Genomic DNA, 23,474 nt, shown 5'->3' with positions numbered 1-23,474 from the left:
ACTCAACAAAACCATCGCCGACATGATTTCCATGTACGTCGACGTAGAGCACAAGACATGGGACGAGGTGCTGCCGTACGTCACGTTTGCGTACAACACAGCGGTTCAAGAAACCACGGGAATGACACCGTTCCAACTGGTACACGGCCGAACGGTTACCACGACGCTCGACGCCATGCTGCCTCACGTGCCAACCGGTGATGTCAACGACGACGCTCAACTCATCTCCCAGCGCGCGGAGGAAGCTCGTCAACTGGCAAGAGTCAAGATTCAAGACCAACAGCGAGTCGACGCACGCCGGTATAACCTTCGTCGCCGGGACGTCCACTTTCAACCCGGAGACCGGGTATGGGTTTGGACACCAATACGTCGTCGCGGTCTCAGCGAAAAACTTCTGAAACGCTATTTCGGACCCTACAAGATCATCCGACGCCTCGGCGATCTGAACTACGAAGTTCTACCCGACGGAACGCGCCCATCTGCAAGACGTCAGCCGCGACCCGAGGTGGTGCACGTCGTTAGGCTGAAGCCGTATTACGAACGATAGAACTTTCCACTCTCGTCGACGGGTGAACTGTGAACTGCGACTCGCGATTCTGCTGCCTCTTTGTTTTGGATTTGTTTTTGTTTGTTGTTCTTCGTTTTGTGCTGCATCGGGACGATGCACTTTTTAAAGGGGGGGGATAATGCCGCGCGCAGGGTCACGGACTTGTAGAAAGTTCTCGTTCATTCTTGCTTTGGACATAACTATCGTTCATCCTTGTTTTTGTTGTTCTAGAAAGTGCTTGTTCATTCTCGCCCCGAGCGCGCTACGCTCGAACCTTCTCCGCCGAATCTTCGAGATAGTGACTCACTCTAGATAAGAGGCCGCCCGCGACCTTGTCGAGTCAGTTTCGCCCCAGCGCTCGACTCCGCTGTCTCGCCGACCTCGACGCTCGCGACGCTTTGTTATTATTTTCTATTCTCCTTTTTGTTTTCGGCACAAGTTCGCCACATTAAACGTTTATTTCTTCCTGTTTATTTATTGTCATTCTGGTCACCACCCGTGACAATATCTCTATAGCCCCCAGAACAATTCTTCGTGGGGCAAGTGACTTGCTCATTCACATTGATAGGCTTAAGAACAGATGCCCAGTTGACATCCGTAAAATAATAGTGGATTTAAATGTAGTCGCCTGCCGAGAAATTACTATACGAGGTGTGAGGAAGGCATCTTTAGGAAGGAGGAGTGCAAACTGGTGAAATACGGGAGAACACTACATCAAGTGCAGGGTGATATATATCTTCAGGGACCAATGGGGATTGACTCCGAACGATGGAAACGCGTTCCATACTAGAGAAACATGAATCTAAAGAATTCTCCTGGTTGTTAAAGGGGTACTCTGGCGATTTTTTTAGCTGCCTCAACTAACTACCCTACTGAAAAAACCCGTATAAAAATTCATACTGGTTGACCCGTATATCTCATACGGTGTTATGGGATACGGGTCTCCCGTATGATACTGGGAACCCGTACCTGTACAGGTTGACCCATTCAGATACAGGAACCCGTTTAGATACGGGGCCCGCACCTGTACGGGTTCACCCGTTTAGGTAAGGGAAAGCGTGCCTTACGGGTCGACCCGTTTAGATATAGGAACCCGTACCTTACAGGTTGACTCATTTAGATATAGGAACCAATATTTATGCATGTTCATCTGTTCAGATAGAGAAACCTATATCTTTAAAGGTTTATCCCTTCTGACGCAGTAATAGGAATCAACATGGTGTCCAACGTTTGCAAACGGATGGACGGATCTTTGCAGGTTTAACAATTCACATGCATTTGTCATGCAAAGAATGAGCATGAGCCAGGTCATTTCAGGTTATACGTGTATTTAGTGAACGCAAATTGGCATCTGCAGAACACCAACAAGAAGCTTAACCTCTAAGCAAGCTTAGAAGTCAAACTTCTAGTTAATATCCTGCAGTAGGATATTAACAAATTTGCATACTGCAGTAGATTCACCCGAGCTATCCTCTTCCCTGGAGAGGCCTCTCGAAGATGCCTCCATAGGTACTCGTTGAAGGCATCTGCAGGGGAAAAGAATACAACAATAAGTCATGTATATCTACAGTTCCCTGAAAAATTTAATATTTTACTTCCTGCAATTATAAGTAAGCAATTTCCGCTACAATTTATGCTTTGTTAATATCTTGTGATACCATGTAGACCCCAAGAGCAACTTCTTACGATTACACAGTCTGCTTAAAACAGCAGGCATGCATGATTCGGCCCGAAAGTTTTGAACCAGTTCAGACCGAGTTCAGAGGAGTGCAGAAGCAGTGCGCAAGTCGGGCTGCGGCTGCGTGAACTTAAGCTGCAGCGTTACAAACGACCCTGTAATTGGTTTCCGAAAGACCGAAGAGTTGCCATCTGTTACTGCATGAACGCTGAACTGACTTCGGCCAGCGCAAGATTCTGTGGAACTGAGGCTGAGCTCGTGCAGCACTGGAATAAATCGAACAGGCCAGTTCAGCGTCCATGCAACTTCCGGTTGAATCTAATGAGTCAGTTCTTACACTATTTGAACTAGATCAGCCAGTTCAAGCAAATCGAAAAGACCTAGTGTGACTTTCCACAACTATGCACTTAAAGTTTGCTTGCAACAATGTGTTCCTTGCATTTCAGTGTTTATGAAAATTATAGACCTTGGAGCAGGGGACAAAAAGGAACGGAAAGACACGAAGCTCCGGAGCTTCGTGTCTGTCTGTCCCTTTTTTTCCCCACGTTCCTGGGTAACCACGTCTATCCTTAACCAGCTCGCCTGCCTGTTAACTTAAGTAAAAGTATGTTCAATAAAGCTAAATATGTATTTTCAATTATGAACATGGGCCTCTGATTGCCCACAACCTCTAACTTATTTCATGCCCAACAATGTCACCATGGGAACAAGTAAAATGAACACTGAACACACAATTCTCGACCGGCAGTTTTAGTGCAAAAGAAAGATTTTGACTTGCAATTGTTGTTCTGGGCATGTATATAAATTGACAACACAGATTTGATATCAAGAACCATTTAACTAATTTAATATCCGTGTTACGACCCTTCAATGGTCTATTCATACGAGATAGTTCCCTGGTAAGAAAACTGAGCACTAGAAAGAAGGAACACCCACGGTCAGAAGGCGGTTCAGAAAAAATGGGCAGTACTCAAAGGACAGAGCCAAACATAGTTCGGTTGTAGCAGTTCTAGTGAACAAACAGACTCACTTTCACAACTCTGCTAGTGCCAGCTTTTCGTTCAAAAGAAAAAATAAGTGCCTCAGCAGAAGGTCCTGCAAGCAGGCCACTGATATCATGGACCTCCCCCAAAACTTGCAGGGATTAGCAGATATTTGCAATGCGGAGCATGTTACTGTAAAACCTCCTCAGTGTGAATACATCAGAAAGCACCAAGGGACCTAGATGACCGTGACAAGGTCACTTTACTTTTCTTCATATATTAAAAACAAAGAGGGAGATAGGGCTTCTTCATTTCGGTTTTGCGCTCAGAGCTTCACGTTCCTAAAGCTCGAACTAGTCGAACCGTGACCTTTCAACAGCCTATAACACTGAAAGTTCCGAAAGCCTTGGAATATTTTATCACATTAATTTTGTCGTAGCAGGTTGCAACTTCAGAAGCCATAAGGTTTGAGTGACTCACCAAGTATGAGACATCTGTGAGAAGTGGGCACTTACTGCTGCCAACTTGACTGGAGTCAGGGCCCTCTCGGCGAAAGCGCCCTTGAAGCGCCGGCATAGCACCCCAGTCACACTCCGCCCATGACGCTTCTCCCTGCCGAAGATCAACTTCGTGGCCTCTTTAACGAACATGGAGTCTCCCCGGGCTCCCCTCACGTAGAACAGTTTGTCCTTTTCCACCAAGACACCATGGCAAAGGTGAACCTAGAAATAGATAGAAATGCTCTACAGGAAATGCAGCCAGCCATTGGTCCCGATCTCATTGATCTTTCGGAAACTTGTGTAGACGTCTGCCGCACAATGCCACTTTTTTCGGACGCAGGACATGCAAGGCAGCTCTTCATGCAACATCTTGGGCGTATTCTTTTCAAAGCCAATCACAGAAATTCACCACGGGCACTCACTACTCGTCTCCAACTTCTCAATGTAAAGAACACCTCATCTTGAAGTACAGAACAGAGAGTGGAACAAACATAACTGCAAAAGAATCGCATAGCAAACAGTTCCAGCCACGCATGTCGTCTGCTATGCACACAAAAAAAAAAACACGGAGGGGAAAACAAAAAAGCTCACGGTCGGGTGTAGCCACGTGACTTCCGCCCACTCACTCTCTCCTCTCCACTTCTCCGACCTCCGTGCGCGGGTTTCAGTTTCAGTTCTGAGCAGTTGCGTTTTTTGGCTTTAAAGGGAAGATGGGGCACTTCTACATTTGAGAAAGAACGCTTGAATTGCGTTCATTTGGCCTTTAGAATAACAGATATCAAAATTATATTTCAATGCGACGCGCCGGAGAGTTACAAGAGCAATTTCAAAATATGGCTGAAGCCCCGCCCCCCTAGCCTTGGGCAGCGAAAAGAGCCGTCGATGACGTCATGGACAGCGACTGTCTTTCGAGTTTTTCTCGCGTTTAACAATACTTACGCAGCAAATGATTTGGGTATTCGGGTTCACGGGGTAAAAATACACTAGAATTCACTTCTAACTCATTTTTTCCAAGAAGCTCCGTAGCTTCCCTTTAATAAAATATATGTGACTGTTGCAAAATATTAATTTGGTAGTCTTTCGACACTATTAAAAATCGGCTGGCAAAAAATGAAAACTTTTATTGGGGGGTTAAGTGTCCGTTTAAGTGAGTTCAGAGTAAAGAGAGAAAGCGAAAGAAGGGTACCAATTATAACACAATTTTAATTGGGCTACTTGGTACATGATTTATGAAAAACCTCGAAATAAGACAAGGACACTAGATAGAAAACGTTTCAGAAAAGTGCCAATTAATTGGGAAAGAAATATCTTATCAATGCCCGGCCCTACTCTTTACATTCACCAGCATTCTGAAGCAGCCCGATGGTTCAATTTAAGGAAGCATATAAATAACCTCATTCAAGGAGCTGTGGAAACAATAAAATTTAGTCACTTGCCCAATATCTGGAATGAATATTCCATGAAATTCTGAACTTACCTCGTCATCAGCCTCTGCAAGCACTGGCACACACTCGGGAAATGCCTCCGGCGGGCCTGCTACAAGATCCGCTGCTGGAACAGCAGCATCAGCGGCCGGTACAGGTCGAGCGTGATCCACACCAGCTCGCACTACGTGAACTGAAGCAGGAGCGCCAGCTGCAGGAACCACTGCTGGGCAAGCTGGAGGAGCTGACCCAACCCTGCCAGACGGGACATTGTCCACTGCAACATAATAAAATACTCTTTAGAAACAAGACACAGTTCAGGAGTCAACCGATTTTTCGGACGCCAAAAATTCAGACAAGCTTGATTATTCGGACTTCAGCACTTTCCTGGTTCGTTGATGGCATGAGGGCTTCATAGTACTTCATGCCACAGAAGACTACCGGCAGTGTGCTTATTTGTTTTTCCGTAACACACCGGGACTGGAAAAGTAGCGCAAGCAGGACACAAAACAAAAGGATGAGAAACAAAACCAAAGAAGAAAAAGAGGAGGAAAAGAAATGCGCTCAAGTTCGCCGGCAGTGACGGCAGAGAGGTTGTTTAGTTTACACAAAAAATACCGGTGAATAGCTAATGAATATTCATGCCAAGCATTTCCAACGGTTTGCGAGATATAAGCTCAATCTTTCTGACGAAATTCAATGCTGTAGCAGATCGTCTGCTCACCTTTTAACCAGTTGCGCAGTTGCGTCGCTAGACACAATCTGCCGCCCGATTAAAGTTCAGCCTTGTTGGTGCTGTGGTCATGCCTACCACCAGCTTCCTCACTCCCTCCTCCTCAACAAAAAGAACTCCTTTGTCCCCAATGACGAAAGGATGTGTGCTGGCCGGCCTCATCAGAAAGCGCATATTTAAAATGTTTTGACTGACAGAACAAACTTTCACTTCAAGCCTCATCTATGCGCACAGACCATGGTGTCTTGGTATGACGTAATTGTTTGACATACTGCAGAACCAGAAAAATATTTCTTCAATCAAAGCAAAAGTGCTGCCGAGCAAAACGGGCTCATCGCCATCAGCAACAAGAAACAAACTCTCAAAGCTCCATTTGCACCCTAAGAGACGAAAAGAGAATTATAGACACCTCTTAAACTCATTGATACATTGAAGCACCCCTGTAGTATATGCTTACTTCTGTTTGCGACAAAAAAAAAATTAAAATTGCTTTTGATTTCTCAGATAAAGTGTGAGCACATAATGTGTAGTGTGTGAGGTAAGCAACTGAAAGTGCCTCCACGCTTACCTAGTAGTGCCAGCAGCTGCTTCTTGATAGCGTCCTCTCTATCTGGGGCTCCTGCTCCAGGTTCAGCACCCTCTGCTTTGCCGACCTCAGCTTTTCAACCAGCCGGGCATGCTTCCCAAGCGACACAGCGGACGTCCTGTCCTCTGTCTTCTTTTTTTTTTTTTCTTGTACTTGCCACCCACTGCAGGGGATGGCGACATCAAAATCTGGAAAAGAAAAAGGTCCAGGTGTTGTAATATTTATTTAATATAAACTCCAACACATAATTGGGACACACATAGTTCACATTAAATTGCTCTCCCCCCCCTTTATTTTTTGGGTGCAGGTTTCAGCCCTATACCTGTGATAGCCCCCTCCCTGAAGAAATGCTTCCAGACGCCCCTGACAAGATATCCGGTATTCACTGTCAGTACAGGAAATAATTGGTATATCGTCCTTTACATACTCTAGTTTGTAAAGGACGATACCTGTTGTCAGAAAACACTGTGTAGGTAAACGAAATAGTATGATAAAATATTGTGTTAAAAGGTACTTCTAAGTTAGTTAGAAAGTAAAATATGATAATGCTACTTTGCACCCAGTGTACTTTCTATGAGGAACGTAAACTCTCAGTTGCTTTGTACTTGCAATTCAGTGCTTTTAAATACGATAGCATCTATAAGCAAAGCATATGCACTTGAGGCGTCTGTTGGTCCGAGGATTTGTAACTGCTTTTGAAAAGAGCATGTGCCGGCACATTATAATTCAGAAAAGAAAAACATGCCGCCGGCACTGCGCCTCAAACCCACAACTGTTGAAGTCTAAGCCGGGCATCGTATCCGCTTCACTACGAGCATACATGGGTAAGCATTTGCGAAAGAGCTACTGGTTGCAGGCAAGAGCTGCGTTGATGCACGTGCCAGTGACTCAACGCCGTTGTTGCCATAGCAATGTGCGCCGCATCTGGTCGCAGTCGCACATAGCCACATCTGAGGAGAGCTCTGTGAACCAGACTTGAGTATCATCTTTCGTTGTCGGTATACGAAAGCAGGTCTCACCAGAGGAACATTACGCAAGCGTGCTGAGGCACAGTGAAAGCAAAGTGCCTAGGGTACTTCGGAACAACATAAAACATGTTTGTTGAAAGCTGGAGAGGCAAGTAGCAACAAGAGGACCATTGAAGCGGATGAAAAGATTAAAGAGAGGAAACTTCGGCTGCAACGCAAGCAGGACGCCAAACAAATGAGGACGTCTTGCGATAGTGGAGAAGAGATGTAACTTCGTGTACAGCGAGATTTTGACTTGACTTAGAGCAGGTGAGCACATCTCGTAAGACTGAAGAGTGTCGAATTCAGATTTAATGCGGTCGAGAAACGAGCAGGAGAGTGTCTCTTGAAATTGAAGAGGGACAACTGCAGCTACAGCACAGTCGAGACCAGGAGTGGCCAAGCTGCGGCACTTTGTGTGTTAATGTGTGGCTTGTGGTCCACTTTCATAGAGCGTTCTACCCACCGGATCTGTGTACCAGAATAGCAAGCAATTTAAAAAGTGTCTGTTCAAATAGTCCTGACCAGCCATAATGAATGGACACAATTACTCATAAAGCGAACAAAATGCAAGATATTCTTTAGCCTAACCGTTCAAATTTACCCACGATTACTGCCCACTGATAACGGAAGTGAAGTATGCTGCTGATTTGAAAAAGGGAAACAAAAGACGAACCCCCTCCTTCTGAACAGAGCCGAAGATGAGGTAAGAAAAACAGCCTAAAGGCACACATAAACCTCGAACCTTGAGTTCAATACCATAGGGATGGCCACGTGCTTCTTTTTCAAAGCAGCAACCAGCTCAGCTCGTGTCTCTGTAAAACAAAACATGCACACTGAATTACATCTCAAAGTCGTCGTGTTTGTCTCCCTTTCCCTTCTTGTATCGGGGTTTACAAATATGACCGTTCACCAGCCAGCCTGCGCTATAACCCTTGTTTCAAAAATTATTTTTTTCGATATTTTTACACATTAAATGCACCACCTAGTCGAACTTATGTGGTAAATTTGTCGAGCTTACAAAGCCGATTTGTTGCGATTTATTTTGAGTGTCGTCGCTACCATCTGGAGCGCCCTGTAGTTAAACAACGTAAAACCCTTCGCTCTTGCCGCCCAGTTCTTCACAAATCGGGCGCAAGGACCGAATCGGGCGCAAGGACATATTCGTGCCCACCACATTTCGCGAATTTTAGACGCCGGAACGGGGGCCCACGAAATTTCCGCTTTCCACGTGTCCTTAAATTTCGCTAATTTTTGGACGCGTGGAATTTGGAAAACATCGGGGGCTGGCGAACATTAGGGAGTGTTCGGAGACCGCGTTTCCCCCTCTGCAACGAAGATGCGCGTGCCCGCCGATAGTCTTGACTGTAGAGTTCCGGGTATATAGCGAGTTGCGGAGGGCGTTGCGGGACAGCGAAAACGATCAACGAAAACTCCCCATTAACGGTTTGCAGTATACGTTGTGCTTCGAGCCCCTGATGCGTAGACAACAACTTACCATTCCCCGGCGCACGCTCCAACAGCCTCCCAGTAGACGCTTTTCGGCACGTCGGGGTCGAAGTCGCCAACGCTCACCGGTTTGAACTTCTTGATACGGTTCACCACGCTGACTATTGCCTTCGCGCCATCAATATAAATCACGTACGCTTAGTACATATCGACACCGATACACACCGATCGAGATAGCCCTAACGTCAATGCGGCTTTGGTTCACAGCACTGGCTCGCACTGGCCGGCTAGCCAGCGGCGCTGGTATGTAGGGATTGGATTGGATTAAATAAATAATCTGCCTTAGTTTATATTAATACTATTATTACTCAAAATAGTTTTAGAACATTTAAAAGCATAGAAACTTACCATGTTAAGTTTATTTATTGTTAAGAAAAACATTGTTTGTCCGTCGTTGGTTTTTCTGCGCTCTAGCTTGCAGCTACGAAATCCAATCCAATCCGACGTCAATAAACCGAAACCGAAACTACCGCGGTACAGGGCTCAAAGCTATGAAGCAAACTCTCGTTTATCTCGGCCTCGCTTCCCATGGATTTGGTTTTCTCATTTTATGACTTTAAATATGCATGTCATAAAATGGTTGAGTTTGATAGCTGAAACTCTTAAACTGAAATGACCTAATATGTGATTTTCTGATTAAAATTCTTTATTGAAAAAAATATCACAGTTTAGTTTCGCGGTGAGCGCGTTCCCGTCGAGGTCTGATAATTTCTGGTCGCGTTAAATAGACCGATCTCACCGGCCAGTTTGACTACGCCACCGCTGCCGCAATGCAGCGAGGGAACTTTAGTCTTTGGGCACGTGCGACAACCTCGCTGGAGCTCTTCGCGTGCAGAGCACGAGAAGGCACGAGCCCTCGCGTGCACGGCCGTCTGCCTCCTGTGAACTAAAGTTATGGCGGCTTTACGCATGCGCCCAACGCTTAGTGAGATCGGTCTATTGTGTATACCGCTAGAGCCTGTACAAGGTTACCGACCGCCGGTTTAAGTGCGGCGCCGGTAAGGCGTTACCGGTCGCTCCGATACGTGGTTGCTGTTAGCCGCGCATCGATTACTGGCCACCGGTACGTTATTACGGCCCACCAGTGTGGCGTACCGTCTTCGCCTGTACGTGTTCACTCGCCGCCTGTATTTGATATGGGCAACCGATACGGCGTATCGGCTTCGCCGGTACGTGGTTACCGGTTACCGGTGTGGCCTACCGGCTGTTCCCGTACGCGTTTACCGGCCGCCTGTACATGGTATGGGCAGCCGGTACGGCGTATCGGCTTCGCCAGTACGTGGTTACAGGTCTCCGGTACAGTGCTACCGGTTACCGATATCAGAATACAGGACTCCGGTGTGAACCGGTATAGGCCGGTATACATTTGTACAGGTTTTTTCAGTAGGGTATATTTCCTGACTCCCCGGCCTTTACCCTTTCCGGTATGCTATTTAGTATCACGAAATTCATAATAGTTATTGCCAATGCGGCAAATGAAAATGGTGCAAAAACCAACATTCAAACATACGCGCACTTTTCAGTGCCGTGACGTCAGTGGCGGGCAGGCTTGCCAGTCGAGCGAGCAGTCTAAAAAATAGAATATGCCAATCATTTGTTCCGTGCTGGAGCACGGGGATTGGAGCGAGCATCCAAAGCATTCATTTGACACCATGAAACTGCTTCGAATCAGTTGGGAACAAATTCTACAGTCCAAAGAGTGAACCCCTGCACTTTAACTGACGTCACTTTTTCGTTGTTGCCAGTAGAGACTTTCAGTTTGAGAAACACGGTGAGGACCAAAATTGTAAATTCTATAACTTCGTGAAAAAAAATTATTTTGACCTAATATTTGGGATACTATTTTGGCGATGTTGTTTGGCGAGTTTAGCAAAATTTCAAGCCAATCGGGGACCATAAAGAAATCGCCAGAGCACCCCTTTAAGAGCATAATTGTGCTGTCTGAGATCTAAAAACGATACGAAGTTCAGTAGACGGCTGCATTTCTGCTTGCAATAAAAGTTGTCAGTGTGAACATTTAAATTTGTCCAGTTAATACCTGGAGCGTTAAAGTCCCCCATTATCAAAAGGTTGCACCTATACAACTCTTTCACTATATTCTCAATGTTACAAGACACCTGATGAGGTGTAGTTTGAGGAGGGAGATAAAACAATCCGAATAAAACACCCGCTTTGTGCACTCGATTTCAACCGATAGACACTCACGGGACCCCTCTAAATCCTCGCGTCTTTTTGAATTGTACCGCCTGTCAACTGCAATCATCACACCACCTCCTATGCTACCTCGCAAAAAAAAGTCACGATCGCGATGAAAAAAATTTCAAAATAGGGCGGAAAGTTATCTTCAGAGCTAATGGTGGGACGCAACCAGGTTTTCAAGCAAGCACATAAAAGAATAGTTAGATACAGTAACACGAGAAAAGAAACACTCGGCCTTCGTCCGAAGACCACAAAATGTTTTGATAAGACAGCCTAGTCTTACTCATCAGTGTTTTCTGCAGTGGTTTTTGGCCACTTACCGAGATACTTTGAGCAAATCATCTTGAAGAACAGCTCTGAAGGGCTTGAATAAACCCCAGTCAGCGCAACGGTTCGAGCCCTCGGGCATGTGGACATGGGCATTGAATGTGCCGTTCGCTCGTCATGTCCGTCACCCTTGGAGGCAGGCGGATCTTCGAGCATACATTGATTGAGTAAAATTATATGCACGGGCGCGTGCACGTTGACTGGAAATTGCTATGCACACGACGTTTTGAAACTCGTATAAAACGAATGGTTAGAACGAATTTCCGAAGCGGTAGCGTAGCTAAGTGGCAAGGTGTCTGCCTCATACGCAGCGGACCCCGGTTCGGTCTGCAGTGTGGACTAAAGGGTATAAGACTTCCTTTCCGGATGTGCAATGAAGGAAAGCAGGGCTTGGGTTGTCAGCTGGACGCCGCAACGCGGCGTGTACGGAGGGGGGGGGTGCCAAGTGGGTTAATGCTTTTGCACTTAGCAGCCACACACTGTCGCTGTGAAGCGGCGTGAACGCAGGTTGGGGGGGGGGGGGGGGGGCGGGGAGCTTTACTTATATCGATTTCCACCATGCCCGTAACATTTGCGCCTAGAACCGAGAGGAGTCGGACACCCACCCAACGATTCCGATGCTAGAGATGCCGCGGATCTCCCAGCTCCAATAGTCTGTCCTCTTGGCAGCCCGAGGGGGTGAGGAATCTGAATCTGCGCATTCCTGGCTGTCAGCCATGGTGAACTAGAAGGCTGGAGGCCCCCGACACTCTGCCCGAGGGCAGACACGGGCCACGGCAGCCGGTTTCAAAGCTGCGCCGGCCTCCGCTCTCCTCAAGCCTGTGATTTCTGCAGGGCCCGCCTTTACGTCATCGCACAGTGAGCAGACGAGCTATAGCGAACCAGAATAAGGCGGGTAGTGGAAAAAGCGGCGGCCTCCATGTGAGGCACTTTGTGTAGAATCTATCAGGTGGCACTGGCGTTCCATCCCGGACCACTTCTGCCGGCGGCGAGCCCGTTCGAAGCGTAGCTGGTTTCAACCTTAGTGGTTCATTACCACGGCCTGTATGTGTTTCATGGATGTTGCAACGTCTATGAATTAATGTTTAAAGTTTATTCGCGCAATGTAGCGATTTTGTGTTTTCGGTACGCTGTAGTGTTTGCCCTGGCTGGCTGGCAAACGCTCCTCCATACGGACCCGTCTACCTGCCTAGTCTTGCAAGGCACCCAGAGTATCTTGTCTTTTTGGAAATAAAGACCATAATTAGTATTCTGCTTTGATTTTCAGTTATATGCCCATAATAAATGCGTGTACCACTTTCCTTTGTTAAAGAACATGCCATTGTGAAAAATAATTGTTGAAAAGCTACACTTCCATTTGGAACGTGCTGAACGAAGGAAAAGTAGGTAAAATACTCGTAATCATTGCGGCACTCTTTGTGGCACTATTTCTGGAGTGTTGTAGCGTTCGACTTCCGCCGTCCGCCGCAGGTGATCAATCAGACGACTCTTTCCTTGGGGTCAAGCGGGGTTTATTACCATGACTCCTGGATCCCGACCTGGCCAAGACTCGGGACAGCAACTCCTGTCGGCCGCACTGGCCACCCCTTTTAAGCCCGTGCGTATGCAATGGGCACCGGGAGCCGCCCCCCCGCTAGTCGCCGGTTTGGCCGCCGTGTGGCGGGCCGAGCGCCCCACACCTCTCCCCCTTAGAGGTCGAGGTCTAAGATGGCCTCCTCGTGGGCCGGGTCGCGGAGCAGATCCGGGCGGAATCGGCGGAGCACCCGGATGGCCTCCGCGACTTTCAACGGGCGGGGAGCTGCCGGAGGTGCAGCAGGAGGTGGTGCGGCTCGGCGAGCCCAGTCCGCGGCGACGCGAGCTTGGTGCAAGGCGCCCGCCAGGTGGATGGGGTGGTGCAGTTCCGGCACTCCGCAGACGGGGCACAGCAGGCATCGAGGCTCAGGCTGTAGAAGCTCTGTCGAGCCTGCTTCCTCGCCTTCATGAGGGCCTGAAGACTGATGTTGGATGAAGCTCTCCTGTCGTCGCCGAATCCACCCTGGAGGTCGTGGAAGACGTGATCTTGCGCGAACCGTCGGAGCAGCGCCCCTGTGTAGATGCGCAGTAGGATGGATGAGATGGTGATGGGCCTGAAGTCTCCGCCAGTAGTGGCCGAGCGGGACTTGGGTATGAAAACTCTTGGCCACCTTGAGGTCCTCGGGAAGCATAGCGAAGGCCAACCAGTTGGTGAAAATGATGGCAAGAATGGCTGGTGGAATCTGGAAACCTCGTTCAGGGTAAGGCCGTCCGGGCCAGGGGCAGTCTTTGCGTCGGTGTTCTTGAGCACTCTTTGGAGCTCTCCTTCGGTGAACGGCTCCACCTCTACGTTGAGTACTTGTTCGGATGTTATGAACCCGTCAACCGGTCTTGATGGTGTAGACATGAGAAGGTCGTAGACCCGGTGGAGCTCCGAGAAGAGGACTGCTGGGTCAGCCCAGTCCAGCCCCAACTCGTCGACGAGCACCTTAGGCCCCAGACTGTACAGCCGTTGATGTTCTGCATAGCGTTCGTTACGGCGCTGGTTACGGTTCTTGGCTAGACGACGCTTCTTTTTCTTGCTGCCCTCGGTGCCTCCCCTCTCCCCAGGTCCTCTCCTATCTTGATGGGGTCCAGCAACCCTTGAGCGATGGTGACAGGGGTTCCTGGTGCGGGCTGCAGACGCACCCAGGCAGATCCGGCGTCGTGAACGCGGACCGGTTGAATAGGAACCGGCTGCTTGTGTGCCGCCGCCTTGAAGGTCTCCAGGATCTCCTTGTAATGGCGTGTATTTCGCTGCCCTGTGATTCCCTGTGAGGACTGGGTGGTGAATACCCTGGCAAAAGCAAGGTTCATATGAGGGTGGTCCTTGCAGGTGATCTCTGCCCTGGCCAGTGCCGTCAGTTCCGAGACGGTCCACCGCGCGTTGAACTCTGCTGGTGGAAGAGAGTTTGCGGTGCCAATGTACGTGTGACCTCTGCGATGATGGATTTAGCAAAGGGACCAGGAACGATGACAGTTGGCGGGGTGTCTGGCGAGGGGCCACAAAGGGATGAAGTTCGGAGTAAGGGTGAGACATCCTTTCCCCGTCGCGTGCCGAGCTCCCTGCGCATCGCCTCTGCGCACTGGGGCATCAGACGGTAGTCCCGGACGCTCTGCCATGTTCTTCTTGGCATCAATGCAGCGAGCTCTTCGTCACTACGCATGCACAGAGAAGCCTGGAGCTTGCACAGCACGAGTGCATGAGTGTCCCTCTCTGTCCAGGGCCTTGCCTCCGGTGTAGGGGGGATATCTCGGGGGGTGACCGGGGTTGGAGAATGATGTATGGACTTCTCGCTTCACCGCTGTGGTCTTGGCGTGGTGAGGGGTGATGAGGGTATGTCCGTCTGCAGGCCGGAGGAATCTTGCACTGATGGCAGTGGTCCCCCTGGAGTGGCAGTGGGGGGCTCACCATGTGCAGGAACCCTGGAGTCCGGCCGAGGTAACCTGCTCCGCAGCTGTTCTTGCTGTAGCAAGTCCCTGTACAACTTCCGCCCCCTGATGCCCTTGATGGTTTGCCAAGGTACCCCTGCGTACCCCTTGGCGAGTTCTTTGTTGGTAAACTTCATCTTGGCGGGCATCGACAATTCTTGGACCGCCAAAGTCCTGACGTCCTCCGTGGTCCAGTCACCTGCTGGTGGGAGACGCAAAGCAGGGGTGCTGGTTGTGAAGGGCATCGACATGTCTGCCCTCTTGGAGTCCCGGGAGAACTCTGGGTGCTCCTTCTCCTCGGTGTGACTTGCAGGGGAAGGAGTGGAAGCCTGCGGAAGCTCGTTGCTGGCCACACTGTGTGAGTCGGCGTTCGTCACTACGGTTGAAGTGGGCGATACTAATGGTTTCTTCCGACACCTTGTGTAATGAGACGACATGGAGGTGCTCTTGGTGTACGTTTTGGCGAGGCAATAGAAGCACCTCCGTACGAAGTGACAACTATGAACATGTTCGTAGTGCCCCCCAGAGAGATGCGAGAAGTTAGTCGTTTGTCGCACAGGTGGCAGACAATCTCCTCTGAGGGATACAGCCTCTCAAAGGTTTGCTAACACGCTAGGTGATGGATGAGTCCCTGACATGCTGAAATAAATAGGAAAAAAAAATATGAAGCACTATTCCCCCAGCCGCTTGCGACACAGGGTATTTGTATTTAAGTGTAGGCTGTGAGGCCGAGAGGGAGAGCCTGGTAATGTGGCCTGTGCTGTACAGGCCACAGTAACTTGTTCAAAAGGTACAAAGTTCCCTAGAGCACTAGATTATACTAGTCCTGCAGACTACGCCACTACATGTAGTGAAAACCAGCTAGTGGTGCCCTGCGTAGCCCCAAAGCGTAGATCCGATCCACTGGGCTGCATGCCGAAGCACAAAAAAACAAAACCCAAAAACCATGTTTATTGCGCCAAAGTGCCGAACTGCGCTTGATTACGAACAAAAAACCTACAAATGTTGCTAAAAGAAAGAAAAGAAAAGTGAAAAGACGTTTTTCTCTGCTGCTAGTCTAACAGAGGTGGTGAAATCCACGGGTGGAACGTATTGCCCTCTGTTGATGGCCGGCGCAACTAAACAAAGTTGCATGCGCTCCCAGTTCGCGTGCAAAGTTCGAACTGGAAACCGGCAGAGCTGCCACGAGAAAAAAAAAAGGATGGCAGTGGGACCAGGGACTTTTGTGCGTGGTTCGACGCACGGAGACTGAAAAAAAAAATGTTGGTGTAGGAACCAGCGGTCCACTAGCGCCTAGCACTAACTCCAGCAGCCAAAAAACGAGTGACCGTTAAGGGGTGAAGAAAGCCTCAGCGGCCGGCTGCTCACACGTTTGGAGAGGTGCTGAAACTGCGCTGGCGGACTTGAGAATCTTCCAAGAGCAGCGGGGGGTACCCGGCGGTGTCCGGGAGCACGCAATAGTCGTGGAGGCGTGCGGACCTGGCCAAAGGCGCGGTCGCCGGGAAGTCGGCTCGCTAACCAAACGCAGCCGAAACGAAGCTGACTTTCTGTTTACCCACAAAATACCCAAGGCATTTGGCTTTTTTTTTTTTTTTTTTTTTAACGAGTAGGACTTGTGCACAAAAATCGTTTCCTCGCCCACCCCTTCGCAGAGGCATCAGGCTGATCTTTGGCATGAAGTCTGGAAGTCCTTATCCTCTCCAAGGGAGAGGGACCCACCAATAGCCCCATGGCAACACACAACCGCCGGGGCGCTTCATCGCCCGTGCACCACAGAGGTCATCTGCTGATGCCGACGAAAGCACCTGACCCCCCCCGAAGGCAAAGTATAGTCAATACCTTAAAATCTTGTCTACCAAACCCAAGATTGGTAAGAGCTGCAGCACTTTTTGGCGACCAAACACTTGATATATATGTGATAGTCAAACTAGTCACAACAGGTGCAACACTATTGGCCCCTTTAATAATATCCAGAAGCTCTGGAACACTATAGTTTGCACTTTCCGCTCATGTGCGGCATCTGGGGTGGAATACGTACCCACCACCTGTGTATCAACCACAGTCATCTGACTACCTCCTGCAATAACGAGGTCTGGCACATATTTCTGTGTTGCGGTGTGGCACTCGGGTTCTACCAGCACCTCCCATCCCTTTTCTTTCAGATGACCAGGAGCATACTGCACTAAACTATCATGTCGTTTGATTCTGGCACTGTGCGTGCAGAAGCAATTTTGCGTAATGTGTCCCAGTGACTCCGCGGAGTCACAACCGGCCCGACGAGTCAAGACGTCCCGACCCCTTTTAGTCCTAGTCATGTGAGGAAGCGCATTTGCCCTCGTCTTTACCAAATCAATGAACCTCTTTCCATTCATCGGACGTGTACCTTTTCCAACCCACACCTGCGAAGACGGTACACGTGAGCACTCCTTCAGGGCAGCACCGTCTGCACTCTTGTGCCACTCTCTCGCCCAAAACCTGGATACAGCACCCCTAGATCGAAGCACCTTGCCCTTAAAGATGAACGACCGTTCTAGTCAATCTTTCAAGTCGACCATGTGCGGCAGCTGCAAGGCCACGGCGCACGCAGGATGCGATGACGTGCCCAGTGCCAACAATCTATGCAGTGCCATACCTGGTATGGCGGTACGTAAACAAGGGGCACCAAGAGAGTCATAGTTACTCCCGCCGTTTATTCGCGCTTTGATGAATCTCCTCACGTTGACATTCAGAGCACTGGGCAGAGATCACATTGCATCAACACCGACCGGAGGCCATTGCAGAGTGTGTCGGTCATATCGCTTTAGGTTCCGTCCACAGGGACCAGCAGCCATCTCCCCCTTTCAGCCTTCTCCTCCCATTTACACATAATGCCCCTTTAAATTGAATATAAATTGGAACTAAAATTATTGGTAGCTCTCGACTGAATTCAAACCCATGTGCCCACAGTTTGGAGCGCGGTGCTTTAACCACTCTGCCATCGGCAAGAGTTCATAGCCGCTTCCAAGAGCGGGGTTTTATATCCACGGTTTTCTTTTTCAGGGGAGCACTAGCAGCACTGCCAAATTTCTGAATATGGCACATGATCACGTAACATTATATGACCACATAAGTTACCTAATCACGGAGATTACGGGATCATGTGTCACCTAAGTTCAGGCCTAATTAAATCATGCAAGTGCTAAGTAGGCCAGCATGATTACAAAATGATAACCAATACAGTAAAACCTCGTTATAACAAAGTTGAAGGAGCGGTCGTAGTTATTTCGTTATAACCATTAGTTTGTTATAGCCAATGTCCATTTCTCCATACTATTAGCAAGCAAGGGGAATTATGATTGCTTTGTTATATCCATTAGTTTGTTACATCCCATTTTGTTATAACGAGGTTTTACTGTAGTGTAAGGTTACGTATCGCATGTCACGTAAGATTAGAAATAAATGGAGCGTGCAAGGCTTAAGTAGGTATGCGTTCTTACTCTTCCTTAGCGGATGGGAGTGAAGAATGCACGAAGCAAGAGGCAGGCAGAAGATGAGGCTGAGCAGCCATGAACATTGTGCCCAGCAATCCCCATATGCACAGCACGCACATCATGTGTATGGTAGAGCTTGACACATTTTGTGCTTCTAAGGCTTTGACAGGATAGTCAAGCTTGGGTAACTTTTTTAAAGTGCAGCTTTTAGACGCCCGTTTCCGGGTTGAGCGGCGTCGGCATTGGCGTAAACGCGTGTTGCATTATGAGACCTTTCCCGTAATGACGTCACACTTGATGTCTAGCTCAATTTAGCAGAAAAAATGTAACGGAAATTTTTCTGCTAAATTTAACGGGGAAATCGACATCACGTGGCCTCAACACCAATTAAGTTTCCCTTCTGAATTTAGCGGGAGAGTTTCGGTAAATTTCCCGCTGAATTTAAGAAGAATATTTCCCGGCTTTATTTAGCGGGTAAATTTTCGCTTAATTTAGGGGGAAATTGAGCGGAAATTTCCTGATTAATGGGAGGGAAGCAGGAGAGGAGGAGGAAAGGGTATGGAGGGGGAGCAGGGACATACCCTCCCCTCCCCTCCTCAAGAGCTGCGCTCTAATTTTACATTACAGAGAATTGTAAACGTCTTTCATATTTTTTTTTGTTGATCTACACTATTGCCATCGCAACATTAGAATTGCTAATCTTGTGAAAAAAAGTTCCTAATTTACCTTGCCATCAGTGACTTCAAACAGATGCGGCTCACTGACAGGAACAGCAGTGACTGCAGCAGCAGCGACTGTAGCAGCCTGCCCTCGTTCAGGCACTGTTAATATAAGCATCACTGATGAGAGACAGCTAAAAAACTGCACTTCGAACTGATCACCAAACCTATTCGAATCCAATTAGCATAAGCCTCAAACCTAAAGATTGGGATCTGTAAGTCGTGGAAATTAGACAAAAGAAATCAAAATGAAGTGTGAACAAAGCAGATGTTACATGACGTCTGACTTTAGCAGTAATATTTCATTTTTCCCACTGCATTGAATCGTTTTCACCCACAAGGCAGGGCAAGAATAGGACAGAGCGCTCCGTCTTATCCTGGTCTTCCTATTCTGATTTTGTACAATTTTACCTTATATACCTCTTATGCTGTTTTTGCACTCATCATATACAACGAATATTAACTAGCAGAGCTTTTAGCATTATCATAAAGTTGCGGTCTTGCAGCTGAAACGTGACCCCCCCCCCCCGGCGGATGGGGGGGGGGGGGGGGGAGGCAGGCGGCGGGCGGGGCGACGGGCGGCTGCTGCACTGCCACTAAGCTTGCAGTATTGGGTGACGAAAATCTAGCTCTTTCCTTCGGAGCACAAGAGACAGAGATAACAATGAGTGTCCTTGTGATCCTATATGACTCTGACTTACCGACTACTATATCTGTTGTGATGTGTCCCAGCCTATTGTGGCATAAACTTCGTCACCCTTATTATAATGATCCGCCTTCCATCTGGCCCCCTTCATGCCCGTCACGAGAAATTAAGTAAACTAGTACCACTGTATACTGGAAACAAATTAATTTTCACGAAGACCTAATTTTCACGAATCGTCTACATTTTGCAAAAAATAGGTCTCACAAACTATTTGGCTAAAATGTGAACATACAGAAAGCTGTAGTGAGGTCCTTGCGGATTGCAAAAATGGGTACCAGTAATTATTCCAGCTCTTCAGCTTCAGTCGAATTCGCGAAAAATGGAGCCCACGAAAAATAAGTCATGTACAAATGCTTTGTTTTTCCTCAATTTGAAACTTGGCGATGACACAAGCATCAGTGGCCATGGCAGAGGGTTTTGTGGTGCTGGTTGGACCATTTTGCGTAAAAGCAAGTTTCGGAAACTTCGAAGTGGTCGAACTGGTCTTTTGGGGCTCCTCCCTTATCTTTCTGGAAATCTGTCTTATGCACCTTATGACCGGAGATTATGGCGAAGGTCCCCATGATCTGGAGATACAAGAAACAACCCCCATGGTTCGCCGAGCCTTTGGTACAACACTTCCTATGTGCACTGTGAAATCTAATGTTTGTGTGAATGTAATTTCTAAGCTTGACAAAGAGTCATACATGGTAGGGGCTCACTGAGCAAATGATAGCTCGATTTGCCCACCCTGTGGGGCCTGCTAAAGCGCATCACGGCACTTTTCGTGGTGTGCAGCCGCTAGCAGTTGTTAGTCACCCGGCACTTTATGTCTTTGATGTAGTCCTGGAGAAGGAGGCAGCCAGGTGGAGCCAGCATCGAGGTGTGGTCTGCGTACTGAACGAAAGAAAATCTATCATCCTGAGGCATGTCATTGACAAGAAACCGGTACTGTGGCACACTGGAGGGGACGTTCATCGTAGCTCAGTGCACACCTTGGTAAACAAATTGTGGGATTTTTCCCTTCAGTTAGTTTGGCAGCCACTTGAGAAGGAAGCCATGAACGCTGGCGCCTGACATTTTATGTAGCAGGAGATCGATGTTGAGGGCATCGAACGCGTAACTGAGATGAAGCCGTAGAAAATCTTTCTTTTTGCGACTGCCAAGATTGTTGCTTACAAAATGACACGGGGTCGCCAGGACCGTCCCACAGCTGCGGGCGTGCCTAAAACTGTGCTGTGTCTGCAATAAGTATCCAGTGCTCTCTAAAAATCGAGGAACTGACTGTTCAGTATGCATCCTAATGTGCGGTAGATGATTAATGTTATTGAGGTTGGACGCTAATGCTTGACGTCACTTGTAGGCTTCTCTTTCCTTTCGTGAATAGGGGTGAGTAAGGCGTGTTGCCAGGTGGTAGGAACAGCTCCCTCATCGAAAATACTTTGAAGTAGACAGCTGAGGGAGGGATCAAACTGTACTGCGTTATCATCCTATAAAAGGCAGGTGCCACACCATCTGGACAAGGGCATTGTGATGGCTTGATCTTAGACACGGCTGTTCACAGTTCTTCCTTTGAAAAAATGATCCCCTTCACGCATGGTGCATCATTGTCAGATGGTGTGGGTGCGAAAGCAGAAGATTGTGACGACTCCGTGGTTCGTTGGTGTTGCAGACAGTGTTAAGGGCTGGGGGACAGCAAAGGAAGGTGGCCAACTCTGCTGTTTCTAGGAGAACCTTCTTGAGGCATCTTTCGTCTTCTTCAATGTCGGTTTCAAACCTAAGTTCCCTTTCAAAAGCAAGCTGAAATATAAATATATGTTACAAAGTTTCGCAGGCACATACTGGAGTGTACACGTAACAATACTTCCCTACCTGAGAACCCAGTTTGATTTTTTTCTGGAAGCTAATTGGAAAGCCGAAATCCAGAATGGAGAATCTTGATTCAATTCTGGAAATGTCGGTTCCAGATTGGAGAATCTGGATTCGGTTCTGGAAACGTCAGTTCCTAATTGGAAAATTTGGATTTGGTTCTGGAAAAGTCAGTTCCAGAATGAAGAATCTGAATTCTGCTCTGGAAGTTTTCAGTTCCAGAATGAAGAATCTGAATTCTGCTCTGGAAGTTTTCAGTTCCAGAATGAAGTTAGTGGAACCATCACCTGAAAATTGATATCCAGTTACGCCATGTGATACATATTGTGGGAAAACAAATCCAGGAGGTGAAACTATAGTGGTCACATACTGGGTTTTTTTAAAACCACCTAGGTATCTGGCTCTATACTTGGAACCTCCATTCAGGGATCTGTTCTGTTAACTTATCCCCAAAGCCAGTTTGTGCAAACTGAAATGAATATTGAAAACAAAATGTGGTTCCTAGAAACCTGAATGTATTGTAAAAGACCCACTTAGCAGAAATTCGCTGAAAAGCCCTCAGGCATCCAGGTAAAACATTTCGCGAAACAAAAAATCTCGGATATGTATGTCGTTTATATTTTTTTAGTTGTTAGGCTGGCCCAACAAAGTGCAAACAGCTATGGAAATTTAAGTTATAGGTATTACATTTGGTGGCAGAGTTGCCTATTCTGTAAAGCATATATACGAGTTTGTGGAAACTGGAAATAATATAGAACAAATGGAATTCCTGCCAACCAAAACTTACAGTATGCCTAGAATTGAAAATGCTCAGTCCAGCTAGTGGATAGTGAAATTGATATAGAGCTGTCTTAGCTAAATGTCGACACAGGTTTTTTAGTGGCATCACCTACTGCTATTATGTCTTGCTAAGACGAGCTAAAAAAGGCACGTTCTAGGCAGATTCATGACAACTTGAAGAATGCAGCTGGCCCATCAAGTGCAGAAGGCATTTTTAGAAGCATTGAAATGAAAAAAAAAGTAATTGTTTTTTATAATGAAGTCGCCAAACATTTCTACCTTATTGGAATTCGTTAACAGCAGTTAGCATCCTCTGCATCCGCTCTACATTTATTTCTATACTATGATTGATCTCAGAAAAAAATATTACTAGAACCCCCAAGACACCGAAAGGCCATTAGACACTACATAAATTTAAACCAACTTGCACAAATGCTTACTTCAAGTAATAACCTCAGAGGGCAACTCCACCCCAGAAATACATTGCTATACATTCTAATGTGCACGCTCTATTTAATATTTGTGTTTGAAAGCTCACTAGACAAGCATCAGTAACTATCTTGCTGTTCAGTTTTACGTGTGCCAGTTTAAGATTTTCACAAGTACTTGTAGGTGTTAAGAGACAAATCATCGAATGACAGTTCAGTAATTAAGAGAGCCAAGAACTTATAACCCTCATACATAACCTATAGTTACTAAAACAATTAACTAGTCAAAATTAACACAGAAGTATGAAAACAAAATCAATCAAATCATATGTGAAATGCTATTAACAAAAGCCTATTTTGTGGTCCACGAATACAGAAGGTTTTTGAAGCTATTCAATTATGATGCAATGTAGACAGAATAACGAAAGGTCTAAGTCTATTTCAGTCTTTTCAACTTGCATTATAATAACAAAAGAGTGATTTTCTGATTTGCCTGCTTGCAGTTAAAAACAAGCCTACCCTACTGCTACCCCTAGAAGCTTCACAC

General features: G+C 47.3%; 1 long non-coding RNA gene across 1 annotated transcript; it reads right to left on the bottom strand.

Annotated features, from left to right (window-relative positions):
- Positions 1-5,379: 5,379 nt before the first annotated feature.
- LOC121834425 lies at positions 5,380-8,220 on the bottom strand. Its single transcript, XR_006077211.1, has 3 exons — positions 8,204-8,220; positions 6,434-6,639; positions 5,380-5,409 (listed from the first exon to the last, which is right to left on the bottom strand). It is a non-coding gene; the product is annotated as an uncharacterized LOC121834425 (long non-coding RNA).
- Positions 8,221-23,474: the final 15,254 nt, after the last annotated feature.

Source organism: Ixodes scapularis, unplaced genomic scaffold (genome assembly GCF_016920785.2).
Source record: "Ixodes scapularis isolate PalLabHiFi unplaced genomic scaffold, ASM1692078v2 ptg001158l_1___fragment_1__unscaffolded, whole genome shotgun sequence".
Taxonomy (NCBI): Eukaryota; Metazoa; Arthropoda; class Arachnida; order Ixodida; family Ixodidae; genus Ixodes; species Ixodes scapularis.
This window is presented reverse-complemented; position numbering and strand designations above follow the sequence as displayed.